At 41.4% G+C, this 13,518-nt stretch overlaps 1 protein-coding gene across 2 annotated transcripts in view; it reads left to right on the top strand.

The window, feature by feature from the left end:
• Positions 1-13,518, top strand: part of CUNH1orf21 (chromosome unknown C1orf21 homolog) — a 241,633-nt gene that overhangs the window by 166,983 nt on the left and 61,132 nt on the right. The window lies entirely within an intron of this gene.

The raw sequence follows: 13,518 nt of genomic DNA, 5'->3' as shown, positions 1-13,518 counted from the left end.
GCATGTTATTGCCACAACATGTTGGGAGACTCATCCGCTTAGCCACTTAGAGCTAGGCAAGTGGGGGAGTGAGAACCCCAGCCCTTCTGCAGGATCTCACCTGCAGATCTCCCCAGATGTGGGGATGCTGAAGTGTGTACAGGACAGGGTGATTCATATAGTAATGCCGAGAGCAAACACTGTGTGCCAGGCCCAGTTCTAGACGCTTGACATGCCTTCACTGATTTTTTAGTGATAACAAACTATGGAAAAGATCCTTTTAATAGCTTTTCTTTACAGATAAGAGGATTTTAAGCACTTAAGTAACTTGCCTGGGATCATGTAACCAGTAAAAGTCTGACCTGGATTCAAACCCAGAAAGTCTGGCTCTAGTAGCTGAAATAATCTAATCGCAGTTCACAGAAGCATTCAGTAGACGATGGGAAAGTACTGGATTGATAGTGATGCAGAGGAGGACTTCCCTCATGGTCCAGTGGTTGAGAATTTGCTTACCAACTCAGGGGACATGGGTTAGATCCCCAGTCTAGGAAGATCCCACATGCCACGGGGCACCTAAGCCAATGGGCGACAGCTATTGAGCCTGTGCTCTAGAGCCCGGGAACTGCAGCTACTGAGCCCACATGCCTCAGCTACTGAAGCTCAGTCTCCTCAACAAGAGAAGCCCCTGCAATGAGAGACGTGTGCACCACAACGAAGAGTAGCTCCCGCTAGCTGCAACTAGAGAAAGCCCGAACTCAAAAATGAAGGCCCAGTACAACCATAAATGACAGATAGGTAGTAATACAGAGGAAGGAGGTATTTTAGCAAGACATGTAATTTTTAATCAGCAGAAAGTTGTAGATGATTACCTGAAAATCAGGTCAGGATTCTGAGCTGCTGTTGGATAAGATCGTTTCACACAGGAGAAGCTTTTATCTCCTCTCCATGCAGAGTCATGGAGTTTGTGGTATAGTAACAGATAATGCTTACACAGAGAGAGTCCATTAGAAAATCTCTACAGAGTACCTGTCTGTGGCTCATGTAGCCATGACAGGGCAGGAGTGATAGTTCTTCATGTTTGTCTGAGGATCCAGCAGAGTTTTGGGGAGAAGGAGTCAAGTCTGCTGTAATGGACCCCGAGTTCCTGAGGAGCTCCTGCAACTTCCCAAGAGAGAGAAGAAAGAGTTGCAGTTCCATAGTCTTAACTGAAACTCTCTTAGACTATGACCAGGGAAGAATGCTTTAAGGATGATACTGTGTATTATGATTAGAATGTTCTCCCACCCAAACTATGGAGGACTGAGAGCATAGTATCTGCCTTACTGTAGCAGCCAAAGAAGAGAGCTGAGGGTCCCTGAAAGAGCAAGGTCCCATTGGGCAGTGACCCACTGCTGGGGACGGAGCCCCCACTTGCCTCAGGAAGAACATACTTGAGTGCTGACAGAGGGGGTGGTATATGGGGAGAAGGCTGGAGCCTGTCATAGGAGCCCAGGTCCATGTCAGGAAGAGCTAAGCTGACTCATCAGGGCCAACTGGGAAGGAGGCTGCCCATTAGAGGTGACTCTGGGGCAAGGCAGGGCAGCAAGAAAACCTTGGCACCCTAATACCCACCCTGGATTTCCCTGCCAGGAGAACTGAGGGGAGTCCTGCAGGCCCCGGAACCTCTCCTGAGAGGAAGCCATGTTTTACCCACATCCTTTGGTTTTGCTTCTTCAGAGCAGTGTAGCCTGATAAGCAGCAATGATAATTAAATTATATTGTCATTTATTTGTCATGTACTAGGTGAGGAGTCAACTGGTTGGTTTAATAGCCATTCAGGACCTTCTGAGTTGCACATTTAAAGAGATCATTTGATCTGCAACCAATTTGTCTTGGTTTTCCACTCTTAGACACCTGAATATTTAAGAAGGCTTTCTAGAGTTTCCCTGGTACAGTATATCCACTGTATTGTTGACCAGTAAATTTTTTTTTCTAAAAATGTTTTTTAATGATTTCTGACAGTAGAAACAGATAGATGTATTTAATAATTTGGTGAAATGTCATCAAGAATAATATTTATTGTAAAAGATAACTAAATATACATTTGTCTACATTTTCTCGAAACTCAAAGTATGCTGGTGGTGAGAGACCTCTAGTGATTTCAAATGCTCTTTTCCCTGGTAAGAAACATTATTTTTACTTATCTCAAACATCACTGAATTCCAGTCCTCTTTATAGGTTTTTATAAAAGATAAGAATTTTTTTCCAGAACCATTTGTTCTCCCCAGGAATTAAAGCCAAATAAGGAATTAGTTGAGTTCATATTTGTCTTGAGACAATTATGATGTTTCTTTTACATAGTTTTGGAAAATACAGACATTTAGTTCCCATCTGATCCCAATCACTCACTCTATTTTTGTTTATAAGCTTCTGGTTCAGCAACATTAAAAGGAATTAATATTTGAATTTATATCACTTCTGACTTAGGGCTGATAGCTTTAAAGTTCAAGGTCATGCCTCTTATGGAAATCATTTAATGTTCTGAGTATTTTTGAGAAAATAGTCAAGACAAGATGTTGAGTTATCCTGCCAGACTCAAATTTCAGTGGTTATTTTATAAAATTAATAATTTAATAGAAACTTTAAATGATAAGGTAGTGGCTTAGAGCTTGAGGCATGGCGGCTCACTCTCATTTTTTAAATCATTTAGAACTCTGCAATGCATCTTTTTCCTTTCATTTCTGATGATACATGTGTCCAGAAAAAATTGAAATTGAAGAAACAAATCAAAGCAACCAGATGCCATGTGCTGCCCATTAATTTAGTAAAATTGTTTTAAGTTTGATCATACCTGGAGATGTCGAGGTGTGAAGAAACCAACTCTCTTGTGCTTTGTTGGTGTGATTATAAATTGCCACCACTCTTTGGTAGACAATTTGGCAATATCTTTCACGTTTTTGAAGGCGTGTACCTTTGTTGTAAGCAGTCCACGGCTAGGACTTTACTGTATGTGGTGTATTGGTCATCTATTGTTGTTAGTCACTCAGGCATGCCTACCTCTTTGAGACCCCATGGACTGTAGCCCTCCAGGCTCCTCTGTCCATGGGATTCTCCAGGCAAGAATACTGGAGTGGGTTGCCATTTCCTTTTCCCGGGATCTTCCTGACCCAGGGATCAAACCTGTGTCTCCTGCATTGCAGGCAGATTCTTTACCACTGAGCCACCTGAGAAGCCCAGTCATCTGTTACTACGTAACAAATTACCTCAAAATCCAGCAGGTTAAAACAAATACCTCAATTAAATAAATTTATATTAAAAAATAAAACAAATACCTCTAGTTTCAGCGTGTAGGAATTGAGGGCAATTTAGTTGTGTGGTTATGGCTCAGGGTCTCTCATGAGGTTTCCATCAAACTGTCAGCAGGGGCTGCAGAGTCACCTGGGCTGGAGAGTTCTGCTCCAAGTTCACTCCCCTGGTTGTTGGAGGCCTTGGTTCCTCACCACATGGGTTGCCTCCCTACAGGCTGCCCGAGTGTCTTCATACCATAGCTGCTGACTTCCTCCAGGACATATGAACCAAGAGGGACAGGGTGAGCATGTGAGAGAAACCCAAGAGGGAGGCCACAGTTTTCTTAAACCTAACCTCGGGAGTGACAGATCATCCTTTCTGCCATAGACACTGGGTCACACAGAGCAACACAGGTCCAGTGTGGGAGGGGAAAGCACAGGTATGAAAACCAGCGGGGGTGGAGATTCTCACCCCCTTCCTTGGAGGCTGCCAAGCACACATGGCTACTTTGAAACAGACAAAAACCTAAACTATAACACCAACCTGAATGCCCAACTCTATGTTATGTAAATTACAATATACATTGTTCTATGGCGTGTGTTGCAGCTGTTAACAAAGGGAAAAGATCTATATGTGTAGATATGAAAACCTTTAAAATACACTATTAGGTAAATAAAGAATTCTAGTAGAGAAGGCTGTGTAGGATGTTTTCTATAAATGTTTTCAAAGTATACATGTAATCCCCAACCTTTTTGGCCCCAGGGACCAGTTTCGAGAAAGATAACTTTTCCCAGACCCAGGTAGGGGAGAAGGATGGATAGTTTAGAGACAGTTTAAATGCACTTTGTTTATTGTGCACTTTATTTCTGTTTATTTCTGTTTCATGGCAATCTCAGGCTATTCCACCTTGACCTCAGGGTTAGGGATCACGCTCCTGTGAGAATCTAAGGCCACCGCTGAGCTGACAGGAGGTGGAGCTCAGTAATGAGAGCAATGGGGAGTTCACCCACTGCTTACCTCCTGTGCAGCCCGCTTCCTAACAAGGGGTGGGGACCCCTCCGGTAGAGCATCCTTTTGTTTTGCTAGAATGAAAACCTGTTACCAGTGATGGCCTTTTCATCTTTTCCCTTCTCTCCATTTCCCCAATGAGTAATTTTTTAAAATTTGGAATTGGGGCACGGATGCCTGCAGACACTCCTGCTGTCCTGCCCGTTCACCGTCAGCACCTCAGCCCTCCCCCGCTCTGACCTTTCTTTTCCAATTGCCCAAGGTCTGCAGGAGCTGCTGGGCTGTGACTGTTCTTACACTGGCCTCAGCTGTTCATTTGCAGCCCGCTTTACTGCGGTACGGACTGGGTGGCACGTAGATGCTTTCTGCTTCAGTGTCTTCAGCCAGCTGGGCAAGAATTAGTGTTTGAACAAGTTTTGCAAGTTCCAAGATGCCTGGTCTACCTGGAATCTCATGAATCATTAGATTTCTGTCTCACTGAGGTTTCCTCCCAGCTGGCTGTCTTGTCTTAAAACTCCTTTTCTTCTGTGGCAGTCTCTTGAGGCACAAGTGGCCTGACTCTGCTTTCTTCTAGAAGTAGCTTGTTCCTTTCTAGCCCTGGGGTGAAATGCTTCAGTGAAAATTCTGCTTTCAGTTGTGAAGTTATGAAATCAGTCTCTTGGTCTGCCAGCTTCTGCTTCTTGCTGTCTTTCGAATCCTTGTTTACTCAGTAAGAGGAAGTAAATTTGCTAGATACCTCCATCCTGTCCTGGGTCTGGTTATTTCTTCCATTACCCATCTCCATGAGCCTCCTTATAAAGTCATTCCATGAGTATGCAGTTAGCCTCGACCCTACGCCAGACACAGTGTTAGGGACTGGGGAGGGAATTGTAAACAGAAAGTCATGGCCCCTCCCCTTACAGACCTTACTGTCTAGTTCAAATGACTGATACTATTATACAAGTGTACGAATAATTGACTATAGACGACAAGTGCTACAAATGAGAAAGCCAGATGTATATGTCAAGCAGGCAGACTTGCAGGGCCAATGACAGGATATACATTGTGTCTGTGCAAGTTAGAAAAAGCCATCCCCTCTCTGTGGACAAATTAAAAGGCAACCCCTCCAGGTATATGCAAACCTGTAGGCACAGAATTTGGCAACCGATGGAGCTTTTTTTTAGTTCACACAAAGGGATCACCTTTTCCAGGCAGCTAGAGCCCAGTATCAGGGTATGTGACTTGGCCAGTACACCAGCCTTCCTTCTGCCCACCTTCATTAGAGCCCTTGTTTCAAGCACAGTCTGCTCAACCCAAGGGGAGCTGGCTAATCTGGAGGACTGGGTAAACCTAAAGGCTAAGTTATCCAGATAATGGGGGCAGGGGGGATGATGAGGAAGGTGATCAAGAGCCTTCCAGGCAGAGAGAATTGCATGCTAAGGTCCCCAAAGTACAAAACAGCCTAGGATATTCCAGGAACAGAGACTAGAGAAGAGTGGACAGACAGGTAGGCTGAGCTGAAGCCAGAACAGCCAGACCACACAGGGCAGGGTCTCCCTAGACCAGTCAGCAGGTCCCAGTTGAGGATGGCCTCAAATGCTGAGCTAAAGAGTTTGAACTGGAGCACCATTCTTTTATTTATGGAGGGTCTGAATTATTCTGCTTCCTTTTTGTCTTTAAGTATAATCATTCCTTTCTGGTTTAAGTTTGTTTATCATCCTCTTTCCTTGCCACTGGAAGGTACATCAATACTCATTTCTCCCTCTCTTAAAGAACTGCAGATGGCAGGCCTGTTCAAGGCAAGTTCTTGGGCTTGCTTCTGGGTACATGGTTTCTGAGAACCACATGGAGGAAATCAAAGGAAACCATAAGGAAGCCCTGTGTCCTTCCCGGTGACCAGCACCCACACACACATACACACTTGCACACAACCACAGGAGTGTTCTCTACCACGTATCACATCAAGAAAAGGAAGCCAGGTGTTTCACTCTGGCAGCACTTCGCATATTTAAATTTTTAGCTAATATCTTAAGTTAATTAAACTTGAATGCATGAAGCGAACATATCCCATCAGTGATGAGGAGAACAATCCAGATGAATACGCTATTCTCTGGGAAGATGGTGTGGATGAATCTCAGACATTGTTTGACATTCACAACCATCTGAAATGTTGACCTAGGGCATCAGAACATGTAGGTGCAGGGTAGGCAAGTCAGGTGGATAGAAAAGGACACCTGCCCCCTGCTGCCTCATCAGCACCCAGTCTGCTGGCTCCTGTCCCTCTTAACCAGCTGCCATGGCTGGGAGGTTGCTGCAGCCCTGTGAAGGCTGTTACTCTCTGCTGAGTCTTGCCTCCTCCTTCTCCTCCTTCTCCTCCTTCAGGTATTTTTCCCAAAGACCTGCTGACCCCTCCTGGTGGTACCTTACTGCATGCTCTGAAGGAGAGAGTCAGCAGGTATCAGATAATGGCCAGGTAGGATAATGAAAGTGCCTTTCAAAAGTGTATCCATTCACATTTCCCATTTTCAACTCTCCAACACACGCACACAAACATACAGGCAGGCATGCACACATACATATACCCATAGACACACATGTACACGCACAAACCCACACTATTTGGCAAGGGGAGGCTGGTTAAATTGGCCCTGCAAGAAGTAAACCATCAACCTATAGCGCCTGACTCTGTTCAGTGTTTTAATGGGAACGTCCATTTGTTCATTTGTTTGACTCACCTTCATCACAGTTTCACTGTAGGAGTCTACTCAGTGTATACATGGAATCTACCAGTTCAGCACTTAACCAGTCCCTGAGGGGTCTATAGCCAGAATTCTGAAGCTCCAATACTTTGGCCACCTTTTGCCAAGAGTTCACTCATTGGAAAAGACCCTGATGCTGGGATAGATTGCGGGCAAGAGGAGAAATGGGTGACAGAGGATGAGATGGTTGGATGGCATCATTGACTCAATGGACATGAGTTTGAGCAACTCTGGGAGACAGTGAAGGACAGGGAAGCCTGGAGTGCTACAGTCCATGTGGTCACAAAGAACCAAACACAACTTAGTGACTGAATGACAACAACTACAGACAGAATTCAGAGTGTCCATGAACTTGACCGAGAAAAAACATTAACACCTTTATTTTCACTAAACTTATGCTAAAATTCAGTCTTCTGAATAGGACAAGGAAGAAGGAAATAAGGTGTCTAGGAAAACAATACAATAGTTATGAATGTGGGATATAAACCAGTAGTGGTACCTGTGACTTCTCAACAGTGATCAGATGTTTTTATAGTATGGTTAAGTCATTGTAGATGTTATTATTTGTTAAAGTTGTTGAAATGTTAATGCTCTTCACTGCTTCAAAATTACTATAGTTATCAGAACCTATAGTATGTCTTCTTATTTAGTTTATAATAAAGAATATACATTGCTATATCACACATTTTTCCTAAAAATATTTTGATAATTTGTTTTGTTATAATTTTTGTGCTTTATACCTCCATGTGTTTATTTAAGAATGTTAAAACACAGTTCTGAGAAAAGGTACATTGGCTTTTCCACACTACCAGAGGGGTTCCCAACACAAAAAATTCTGAACTCCTTGGGCTGGAAAGCACTTGAGCTCTAGGCTCAAATCCTGCTCAGTCCCCTGGCTGCACAACTTTAGATAGTAACTTCTGAGCCTCAGTTTCATCATCTGCAAAATGGTTTAATAATAGTGATGAAGCAGGTGAACATCTTAGTTAAGAAAAAAAATTTTTTCTTTTCCCTCTTGTTATACTAACAAATGTGAGGTCTTGTTTAGAGTGCTTGTAAATTGATAAAAAGTAGAATCATTAAGAAATCACTTATACAACCCTCAACTTTGTTTTCTTTGCTTTTTGTTTCTTGTTAACTTGTTAACAGCAGTCATTTAAAATATAATAAATATATTTAAGTACAGTGTTAAATATATAAAGTCAGGGAAAGTATTATATACACTAACATTTTTATCTTTTTAGTTGTTGCATTGTAAAATATTTTACTCTGTCTCTCAGACTAAAGGGAATAATATTGGAATAACATGCATTCCCCCGGAGAAGGCAATGGCACCCCACTCCAGTACTCTTGCCTGGAAAATCCCATGGATGGAGGAGCCTGATGGGCTGCAGTCCATGGGGTCAATAAGAGTCCAACACGACTGAGCGACTTCACTTTCACTTTTCACTTTTATGCATTGGAGAAGGAAATGGCAACCCACTTCAGTGTTCTTGCCTGGAGAATCCCAGGGACAGGGGAGCCTGGTGGGCTGCCGTTTCTGGGGTCGCACAGAGTCGGACACGATTGAAGCGACTTAGCAGCAGCAGCAGCAGCAACATGCATTCCCCACCCATTCTCTGCATGTGAGATCATCTTTGTCGGCCTTTTTGTTTGATTGCTTTTGTGATGTGTAAAGATTCAAGTGAGGAGCTGTAGGGAAAGTACTGCCAAGGAGGCAGTTCTGGGACATTCCTGGCAGGTGCTTTTTCCCTAGTCCATCATTTTCATTTCTAATGAAAAATTAATCAGTGAAGTCCCCAAATTATTCTATTTATTTTGTGTATTCCTATACTGTATCGAGAAAGCTAATTATTAATATATAAAGAGAGTGCTTTTAGAATGATGTTTAAAAAACAAAATGTATTATTAGGTGATTAGAGATGTTAATGGTTATTTTTCCCTAAGGTACTAGTACCAATTGTATATTGTTATATAAAAATAAATAATATAAATAGATGTTTAAATATTAAAAAGATTTAATATCAAGGAAAGCATACTGTGCTAGATCAGATTGTTAGACTGTTAATGTCTATTTTTAAAAGCCATTTGAGAGAAAGTACATTAATTTGTTTTAATTGTTCAGGCTTCCCTGGTAGCTCAGATGGTAAAGAAATCTGCCTGCAGTGCAGGTTCCATCCCTGGGTTTATGCATTGGAGAAAGAATGGCAACCCACTCCAGTATTCTTGCCTGGAGAATCCCATGGACAGAGGAGCCTGGTGGGCTACAGTCCATGGGTTGCAAAGATTCAGACATGACTGAGTGACTAACATTTTCCCTTCATATTAGTTTGTTATAAATTGTGCGGACTACCCAATTTTCTTCACTCAGTTTTTTAGAGAGAGGCAAATTATCATGCCGCCCACAGCCTGTTTGCTAAATTTCTCTTAGCTGCTGCTGCTGCTGCTAAGTCGCTTCAGTTGTGTCCGACTCTGTGCGACCCCATAGACGGCAGCCCATCAGCCTCCCCCATCCCTGGGATTCTCCAGGCAAGAACACTGGAGTGGGTTGCCATTTCCTTCTCCAATGCATGAAAATGAAAAGTGAAAGTGAAGTCGCTCAGTCATGTCCAACCCTCAGTGACCCCATTGCCTGCAGCCTACCAGGCTCCTCTGTCCATGGGATTTTCCAGGCAAGAGTACTGGAGTGGGGTGCCATTGCCTTCTCCAAATTTCTCTTAGCTACCTTCTGGATTTACAGAAGGGCTGATGAACAGAATTCATGGCATTAATCAGGCCATCCAGAAGTCAGGTGTCTTCTAGTTTTGTGAAGATGCACTTGGTGAAAACATAACTGGCTGTTGAGAGCTTGAGATAATCTAGTTAGTGACATGATGAAAGACAAGCACATCTGTTTTTAATAGGTTTTCTCAGCTCTGTTGAGGTGTATGTAATAAAATGTGTCTATACTCAAGCATACAAACTGATTTGATAGATGTGTGTGCTCAATCTCTCAGTCGTGTCCGACTCTGTGCGATGCCGTGGACTGTAGCCCACCAGGCTCCTCTGTTCAGGGATTTCCCAGGCAAGAATACTGGAGTGGGTTCACATTTCCTCTTCCAGGTGATCTTCCTGACCCAGGGATCAAACCCCAGTCTCTTGAGTCTCTTGCATTGGCAGGCAGATTCTTTACCACTGTGCCACCTGGGAGGCCCTCATATATGTATACATTGTGAAATACCACAGTCAAGTTAATTAACACATCCTTCACCTCACGGGAACCTTATTTTTGTAGTGGGAGCACTTAGGAACTATTCTCTTAGCAAATTTCAAGTATGCAATACAGTATAATTCATTATAGTTACCATGCTGAACAGTAGATTCCCAGAACTTATTCATCTTATAACTAGAATCTGTCCCCTTGACCAACATCTCCCCACCCTCCCCAGCCCACAGCCCCTCCCTCTCAAAATATCTTCTGGTGACAAAATAGTTTAGGATAGGGTTGCTATGAAACAATTTTAAAAAGTGATGAAGAAGAATTTAGTATCTCAAGTATCAAAATATTTAATAAATCGACAATAAATAAAACAGTGTTTTACAGGCATAAGAATTAATGCAACAGAATGAATAGCTCTGAAATAACACACAAAGACACACACACACACATATACACACTCACATGCACTTTTGATCATGTGGAACACAGCAAACCAGTAAGGGAAGAAATGGATTATTCAGCAAACCACATACCAAAATATACTCTAGGGAACCAGGGAATTACGTGGGGTTTTAAAAAAAAAAATTTTTTTTTTTTTAATCTAGGAGAAAAAAGTAGGTGACCAACCAATACTGGGATGGGAAAGGATTTTGAAATTTAAAAGCAGCGTAAGAAACCACAAGGGAAAGTATTACTTTACTTCACCATTGTTTTATTAAAGATAGTTAGGAGTGTGAGGAACTAGACCAACTTAAAATATCACAAATAAATGGAGGGTTTACTGGAAGGGATCTTGGATTAATCCACAATCCACAAGGATTGTGATTGGGATGGGCCTTCCTGAGGCTAAGATAGAGAAGCTACTTTAGCTTCTGAAAGGACCAGGGATCTGAGCACTGGACCTGAGTTCTGTTACACAACCTATTGCCATTGCTTCCTTCTGTTTAGCCGTTTCAGCCTGAACCAGCTGGCCTTGATTAGTAGGAGGGCGGACCCACTGCCTTCTCTTATTTTTTTGTGTTTAGTTGAAAAGTCCTGTCCAACTCTTTGCAACCCCATGGGCTGTAGCCCGCCAGGCTCCTCAGTCCAAGGAATTTTCCAGGCAAGGATACTAGAGCGGGTTGCCATTTTCTTCTACAAGGGAACTTCCCTACCCAGAGATCGAACCTGCATCTCCACATCTCCTGCGTTGCGGGCGGATTCTTTACCGCACCACCGGGAAGGCCAATTTCTCTGGACAGGAGCAAGTTCTCTGAGAAGAGGATATGAGTTGGACAGAAAAGGGCAGGGCAGGCATGATTCATGACTAATATATGCAAATTTGAAACTCCTTAGAACAAAAAGACAGTAAACATTTAAAAGATAAATACCACCCAGTTTAAAAAAATTGCAACAAATATTACCCCAAAAGATTTAATATCCTTAACATAGAAAAGGGTTTGTCAGATAGTAAGAGTATCCCGAACAACCTAGTTTTTCAAATGGACAGAGGACATGAATAGACAGTTTGCAGAAAAAGAAAATACTAAATATAGAAAAAGAAGATTAACCTTGTTAGTAGCAAAAGCAGGGACAAATTTGAAAAAACAATAAGATACATTTTTTGGTCTAAGAAACTGACATTTTTTGCATTTTTAAAATCATACAGTCATTTCTGGCAAGGGTAGAATGGGTTAGACATTCATATCCTTCTATTGACATTCAAATTGTTACCTTTCTGGATGAAAATATTTTGAGCCATGAAGATAGATGTTCATGTTCATATTGATCAAGTAATTTTTCTAAGAAGAAAGCAGTCAAAGATATGTATAAAGATAGCTTTGTAACATTATATGTAATGGTAGAAACCTGAAAATAACCTAAATCTCCAATATTACCTAATTGTTACTTAATAGTTTATCCATAGATAAAATAAATGAAATAGTATAAGCCATTAAAAATCATTTATTCCAAGAATATTTATTTACATAATTCCAGTTTTGTAAGTAAACAGCAGAGAGAGAGAAAAAAATGAAACAAAGACATGTAAAACTAACATAAAATATTCTAAACTGTTAATGGCACTTGGTAGGACAATATATTTATTTTCTGCAATGAAAATATTACTGTGCTTATCAGAAAAACAACAGCAGTGACATATTTGACATCTTTACATCTTTACAGATTTGACATCTGTATTGAAGTAAAATACACATTTTTATCATATGACCTAGAGAAGGTCCAGGAGAGCTCTCTTATCCAGGAGAGCTGTTTCCATATATATTTCTGAATATTGTCTTAAAAGGATTAAATTCAGAAATCCATCTCTAAGGATCTTGGTCCATACCTGCTGTTCATCATAGTACTTAGTAAACATCCACTGTACCTTCAGATCTCAAATCTCTGTTTGTACATGTGCAGAGGATTTAAACCCTACTGTGTGTATCTTCTTGATTCTTCATGCAGTCTGGTTGTCACTTTTTACAGGTACCAGGATGAAAGAAGATGTATTTTATTATTTTAGATTGGGAAAAAAACAGATTTAAACTCTATTAATAAATCCAGGAGAAATAAACTAATTCCATCTTTTTCTTGAGAATCTCTGCTGGATTTCTACCAATGATCCTAGACTCCGTAGTTTTTTCACCATCTGTCTTTTGGGGTGTGTGCGTGCTCAGTCACGTCCAACTCTTTGCGACCCTTGCACTGTTGCCCACCAGGCTCCTCTATCCAGGGAATTTTCCAGGCAGGAATACCGGAGTGGGTTGATGTTTTCTACTCCAAGGGATCTTCCTGACCCAAGGATTGAACCTGCATTTCTTTCATCTCCTTCATTGGCAGGCAGACTCTTTAGCAACCGTGCTACCTGGGAAGCCATTTTATTTAAATTTCTAGCTCAGAATTCACAAAAATTACATCTCGCTGTTTATCCTTAAATCAAAAAATGTCAGTGCCTGTTTACTCTTTGCCTAGCTCTGTACTACACACTCTGAAGTCACTGTCTTATTCTCACAAGTCTATGCTATGGTTTTTACTCTCCTTTTACAGAAATAGCAGCTTCAAAGTCAGGTTAATAAGCGATGGCTTTAAATCTGTCTGCTTAACCAAGCTATCATGCCTCATTCATTTGTTCATTCATTTATTCACTCATTCAATGGATAAAACACATCATCTTAAGGAAGTCTATGTACAGCAAAGATTTGTAAACTTTATGATCTACTTCCTTTGTATCAACTTATAAAATAAAATCTAAGGACAATAAAAAATTATGAACAGTCTCTTAAAGATTCCTTATAACTTAAATTGGCCTATAATAGGATTTTTTTTATTGTAATGGTTGGACATGGA

Source organism: Oryx dammah, unplaced genomic scaffold (assembly GCF_014754425.2).
Source record: "Oryx dammah isolate SB20612 unplaced genomic scaffold, SCBI_Odam_1.1 HiC_scaffold_21, whole genome shotgun sequence".
NCBI lineage: Eukaryota > Metazoa > Chordata > Mammalia > Artiodactyla > Bovidae > Oryx > Oryx dammah.
The sequence above is the reverse complement of the archived record's forward strand: the minus strand, read 5'-3'. Positions and strand labels throughout refer to the sequence as shown.